The sequence below is a fragment of the Suncus etruscus genome, chromosome 19, assembly GCF_024139225.1.
Source record: "Suncus etruscus isolate mSunEtr1 chromosome 19, mSunEtr1.pri.cur, whole genome shotgun sequence".
In the NCBI taxonomy this organism is placed as follows: domain Eukaryota; kingdom Metazoa; phylum Chordata; class Mammalia; order Eulipotyphla; family Soricidae; genus Suncus; species Suncus etruscus.
The window spans coordinates 22,708,497-22,715,272 of NC_064866.1; the positions used below are offsets into that span (position 1 = coordinate 22,708,497).

Sequence of the window (6,776 nt, forward strand, 5' to 3'; positions counted from 1 at the left end):
CCTTGTCTTGTACCAGAATTTAGAGGAAAGGATTTTAGTTTTTCTCCATTGAGGATAATATTTGCCACTGGCTTCTGGTAGATGGCTTTGACTATATTGAGAAAGGTTCCTTTTATTCCTATCTTGCTGAGAGTTTTCATCAAGAATGGGTGTTGAACCTTATCAAATGCTTTTTCTGCATCTATTGATATGACCATGTGATTTTTATTTTTGTTGTTGTTTATGTTGTGTATTATATTGATAGATTTACGGATGTTAAACCATCCTTGCATTCCTGGGATGAAACCTACTTGATCAAAGTGAATGATCTTCTTGATGAGGCACTGGATCCTGTTCGCCAGGATTTTGTTGAGGATCTTTGCATCTGTGTTCATCAGGGATATTGGTCTGTAATTTTCTTTTTTGGCAGCATCTCTATCAGGTTTTGGTATTAAGGTGATGTTGGCTTCATAAAAGCTATTTGGAAGTATTCCTGTTTTTTCGATTTCATAAAAGAGCCTGGCCAGAATTGGTAGTAGTTCCTCTTGAAAGGTCTGAAAGAATTCATTCGTGAATCCATCAGGGCCTGGGCTTTTGTTTTTGGGTAAATTTTTGATTACAGTTTTAATTTCCTCAATAGTGATGGGGGTGTTTAGATATGCTACCTCTTCTTTATTCAACCGTGGAAGGTTATATGAGTTCAGAAATTTATCCATTTCTTCCAGGTTCTCATATTTAGTGGCATAGAGTTTCTCAAAATATTCTCTGAATACCCTTTGAATCTCTGCAGTATCTGTAGTGATCTCCCCCTTTTCATTTCTAATACGCGTTATCAAGTTTCTCTCTTTCTTTTGCTTTGTGAGTTTTGCCAATGGTCTATCAATCTTGTTTATTTTTTCAAAGAACCAACTTCTGCTTTCGTTGATCTTTCGGATTGTTTTTTGGGTTTCCACTTCGTTGATTTCTGCTCTCAGCTTTGTTATTTCCTTCTGTCTCCCTATTTTTGGGTCCTTTTGTTGAGCACTTTCTAGTTCTATTAGCTGTGTCATTAAGCTACTCAGGTAAGCTCCTTCTTCCTTCCTGATGTGTGCTTGCAAAGCTATAAATTTTCCTCTCAGTACTGCTTTTGCTGTGTCCCATAAGTTCTGATAGTTTGTGTCTTTATTGTCATTTGTTTCCAGGAACCTTTTGATTTCCTCCTTGATTTCATCTCGGACCCACTGGTTATTGAGTATGAGGCTGTTTAACTTCCAGGTGTTAAATTTTTTTCTTCTGTGTCCCTTTGCAGTTCACATCTAACTTCAGAGCCTTGTGGTCAGCAAAGGTAGCCTGCAAAATGTCTATCTTTTTTATTTTATGGAGGTATGTTTTATGTGCCAGCATGTGATCTATCCTGGAGAATGATCCATGTACATTGGAAAAGAATGTGTATCCAGGTTTCTGAGGATAGATAGGATATAGATATATATCTACTAGGCCTCTTTCATCCATTTCTCTTTGCAGGTCTAGTATATTTTTGTTGGGTTTCCATTTGGTTGACCTATCAAGTGTTGACAAGCCTGTGTTGAGGTCTCCCACAATTATTGTGTTATTATTGATATCCTTCTTCAGATTTGTCAACAATTGTATTAAATACTTTGCTGGACCCTCATTCGGTGCGTATATGTTTCGGAGAGTGATTTCTTCTTGCTGTACAAATCCCTTGATTAGTACATAATATCCATCTTTGTCCCTTACAACTTTTCTGAGTATAAAGTTTGTGTCATCTGATATTAGTATGGCCACCCCCGCTTTTTTAAGGGTGTTGTTTGCTTGAATGATTTTCCTCCAGCCTTTGATTTTGAGTCTATGTTTATTCTGACTATTCAGGTGTGTTTCTTGTAGACAGCAGAAGGTTGGCTTCAGTTTTTTGATCCATTTCGCCACTCTGTGCCTCTTAACTGGTGCATTTAGTCCATTGACATTGAGAGAAATAATTGTCATGGGATTTATTGCCACCTTTGTGTAGAAGTTTGGTGTGTTTTTTGTTCTGTCTTGTTTTTAGAGTAGATCTTTCAGTTTTTCTTTTAAGGCTGGTTTTGAGTCTGCAAAGATTTTGAGCTGTTGTTTATCTGTGAAGCCATGTATACATCCGTCAAACCTGAAACTTAGTTTTGCTGGGTGCAATATTCTTGGCGAAGCATTTATTTCATTGAGTTTTGCCACTACGTCCCACCACTGCCTTCTGGCCTTGAGTGTTTCTGGTGACAGGTCTGCTGTAAATTTCAAGGATGCTCCCTGGAATGTAATTTCCCTTTTTGATCTTGCTGCTTGCAGTATTCTATCTCTATCGGTGGGTTTCATCATGGTGACTATGATGTGTCTTGGGGTGTTTCTACTGGGGTCTTTTTTAGCTGGTACTCTTCGGGCATGCAAGATTTGGTCACATGTATTCTTTAACTCTGGTAGTTTCTCTGTGATGATGTTCTTAACCATTGATTCTTCCTGAAGATTTTCTTCTTGGGTCTCTGGAACTCCAATGATTCTAAAGTTGTTTCTGTTGAGCTTATCAAAGACTTCTATTTTCATCTTCTCATATTCTTTGAGGAAATTTTCCATTGTCTGATCATTTGATTTGAGGCTTTTTTCCAATCTCTTCTGCTGTGTAAAGTTGTTATGCATCTCGTCTTCTAAAGCACTAATTCTATCCTCAGCTGCTATTAACCTATTGGAAAGCTCATCCATTATGTTCTTCAATTCGTCTACTGAGTTTTTCAGACCTGTTATCTGATCTGATATTTCAGTTTGGAGTTTTCTGATTTCTATCTTCATATTCTCTTGATTTTTATTAGTGTTCTGATTTATACTTTCTTTGATATCTGTTAGCAACCTCCATATTTCGTCTCTAAACTCCATTTCTGAAAGACTGCTTAGGTAGTTGGTCGTTGTTGGGTCATCAGAGTTTTCATCTTCATTCTCTATGGTTGAAGTTGGTCTGCGTAGTCTCCCCATTGTCAGGCTTACGCTGTGGGTTTTTCTACGTGTTGTGGTGGTACTCATTGGCTAGGTGGAGTGCGCTGCCGCGAAGCGTAGCGGAGCGGCCGCGCTCCGGCCCCCAAACACTCACCTCAGCCGAGGCAAGCTGTCAGGGGATGCCAGGAGAAGTCCCCAAATGTCCACAATCCACAACTCCAACAGAAAACACACGCCTCAGGAGACACGCCTTGAAGAGATTAATGCTCAGCCGAGGCAAGCCTCAGGGGATGCCAGGAGAAGTCCCCAAATGTCCACAATCCACAACTCCAACAGAAAACACACGCCTCAGGAGACACGCCTTGAAGAGATTAATGCTCAGCCGAGGCAAGCCGTCAGGGGATGCCAGGAGAAGTCCCCAAATGTCCACAATCCACAACTCCAACAGAAAACACACACCTCAGGAGACACGCCTCAGCCGAGGCAAGCCGTCAAGGGATGCCAGGAGAAGTCCCCAAATGTCCACAATCCACAACTCCAACAAAAAACACACGCCTCAGGAGACACGCCTCAGCCGAGGCAAGCCGTCAGGGGATGCCAGGAGAAGTCCCCAAATGTCCACAATCCACAACTCCAACAGAAAAAACCGAAGTTATTGATTTTAAGGGCACAAGTATGAATGTGAATTTTATATTCCATTGTTTATTTATAAGAATCTGATATACTTAAGCAAATTATTTAGATTGGCACTTTATGATTTATTTATTTATTGTGGGTTTTATTTTTGTTTTGTCTTTGGGCCACACACAAAGGCACTCACTCAGGATGTACTCCTGGCTCTGAGGTGAGAAATTACTCCTGACAGGATTGGGGGACCATATGGGATGCAGGGATCAAACCTTGGTCGATTACATGCAAGGTAAACACCCTACCCACTGTGTTATTGCTCTGGCTCCTATATATTCTTTTAGTTACAGAGTTTCTGTAGAGTTTTCAGAGTTTAATAAGTATAGGAACATCTAAAATAATATAATCATGTCAGAGGATTTAATCTACATATAGTTTTAGTTCAATTTATTTTCCAATTTGAACACCCATGATATATATTTCTTGCATTTATGTTCCAACACTGTTTAATAATAGTGGTGAGAGTGAATATGAAGATTGTATGCTTGATCTTAAACAAAAAGTTTTCAGTTTTTCACCAGTGAATATGAGGTTGGCCTTCACTGTATTAAAAAGTTTATTTTATCTCCATTATTTTGAAAATATTGAATGCATTTTATACATTTGTTACTATGATTTTATGATTTTTATATTTCATTGATTAATATGGCTGACATATGACAGTTTGGCTTGTTTTAATCAAACATATTTTAAAAATAATTATTTTATTTAAACACTTTGGTTACAAGTTTGTGGATAATCGTTTTTTCATAAATGCAAGACTGTTCATAAATTTAAATCATACAATGTACACATTCAATAACCATATAATGTACAATTATTCAACGATGCACATTTCCCACCACAAATGTTCCAGTCACAACCCCAGCTGACTCTGGGGCAAAAATTTCTCTCTCTCTCTCTTTTTATTTTTTTATAATATCTTTATTTAAGCACCATGATTACAAACATGTTTATAGTTGGGTTATAGTCATAATAAATATACCCCCTTCACCAGTGCAACCTTCACATCACAAATGCCACCCATCTCCCTAATCCCCCACCCCATCCCTGTCTTCAGAATGAGGCAGACATCATATTTCTTCCACTCACTATCATTGTCATGCTAGATTTTAGTGTAGATATTTCTTTATCTGTGCGCACTACTCTTTGTGGTAAGCTTCATATCACAGGCTGGTCATTCTGACCCTCATCTCTATTGGGTATTATTAAAATACTGTCATTTATTTTTCTTAAGGTCCCCAAATGAGTCAGACTATTCTGTATCTATGTCTGTTCCACAGTCTTATTTAATTCAGTATAATAGTTTCTATGTTCATCCATGTGTAGAATCATTTCATAAATTCATTTTTCATGATAGATGCATAGTATTCCATTGTGCATATGTACCACATTTTCTTTAGCTACTCATTCATTGTCAGGCATATGGGTTGTTTCCAGATTCTAGCTATTGTAAATAGTGCTGCGATGATTTATAGACATGCAGAGGGTGTTTTGTCTTGTGATTGTGTGTTCCTAGGGTATATCCCTAGGAATTAGTATTGCTGGATCCATATAGATCATATGTCAGTTTCCACATTTTTTGGGGAAAAAAAACATATATATTGTTATCCAGAAAGGCTGGGCTAGACAGCATTCCCACCAGCAGTGAACAAACGTTTCTTTCTCTACATCCCCACCAGCACTGGTTCCTGTTCTTTGTTATGTGTGGCAATCTCTGTGGCATGAGTTGGTACCTCATTGTTGTTTTGATTTGCATCTACCTGATTGGTAATGTGGAACATTTTTTTCATGTGCCTTTTGGCCAGTTATATTTCTTCTTTCTTTGAGGAAGTGTCTATTCATTTCTTCTCCCTATTTTGATGGAATTAAATATATTTTTCTTGTTCAATTCTGTCAGTAACTTGTATATCTTAGATATTAGTTCTTTACCTGATGGGTATTGTTATATATAAAAGTCATGAAAATGGGTGAATAATTTCTCCCATTCTATGGATGGCCTTTGTATTCTTGTGACTATTTCCATTGAGGTGCAGAAGCTTCTCAGTTTAATCTAGTCTCATTTATTTATCTCTGCTTTCACTTATTTGGACAATGGTATTTCCTCCTTGAAGATGTCTTTAGTCTCAATGTCATGGAGTATTTTATGTATGTATTCTTCTATATGCTTTATGGTTCTATGTTGATATCAAGTTCTTTAATTCATTTGTATTTGACCTTTGTGCATGGTGTTAGATGGAGGTCCAAATTCACTTTTTTTTGCATGTAACTGATCTGTTTCCCAGCACCACTTGTTGAAGAGGTTTTCTTTGCTCCACTATTCCTTTTTTTGCCCCTTTGTCAAAGATTACTTGTTTGTATGTCTGACGGTCATTCTCTGAATACTAAGTTTATTATATTGATTTGAGATTCTTTGAGAAACTCTATGCCACAAAATACAAGAAACTGAAAGAAATTAATAAATTTTTGGACTCATATTTACAAAGTTGAATAAGATGATATAGCATATTTGAAAAAATCTATAATTATTGGGGAAATTAAAATGGCATCAAGTGTCCTTCCTCCCCTTGGGATATTGGTCATGGGAATGTTGCACTGGTGAAGAATTTTATATATATACATGTATACATATACATACATATTAAAAAATCAAAAAAAGAAAAGATAAGCCCTCCCAATTCTTACCACAGGCTGTGTTCTTTACACTGACTGTATAGGAAGAGGGGGTACAGTAAATACACCCCATATACACCTCAGCACAGGCCCTTTGCCTGGTTTGTATTGTGAATTGGAAGACATAAAATATAAATAAATAAAATGGCATCATGAGTCCATGGCAAATATTATATTCAATGCAGACTAAATAAAAGTCTTTCCTTTAAGATCTGGCACAAGACAAGGCTGCTCATTCTCACCACTCATATTCAAAATAATACTGGAATTACTTGACATAGCAATTAAGCAAAACCATATATCAAGGGCATCCAGATAGGAAAGGAAGAAATAAATATCTCCCTGTTTGAAAATGATACTATACTGAGAAAATCCTAAAGACTCTGCCAAATATCTCTTATAAACATTAGATTAATATGCCAATGTGTCAGGTTATAAAATTAATAAGCAAACATCAATGGCCTCTTATACACAAATAATGATAG

At 37.1% G+C, this 6,776-nt stretch overlaps 1 non-coding gene across 1 annotated transcript; it reads left to right on the forward strand.

Annotated features, from left to right (window-relative positions):
• Positions 1–6,286: 6,286 nt before the first annotated feature.
• LOC125997781 (small nucleolar RNA SNORA51) lies at positions 6,287–6,419 on the forward strand. The gene has a single exon (XR_007491800.1). It is a non-coding gene; the product is annotated as a small nucleolar RNA SNORA51 (small nucleolar RNA).
• The last annotated feature ends 357 nt before the right edge of the window (positions 6,420–6,776 follow it).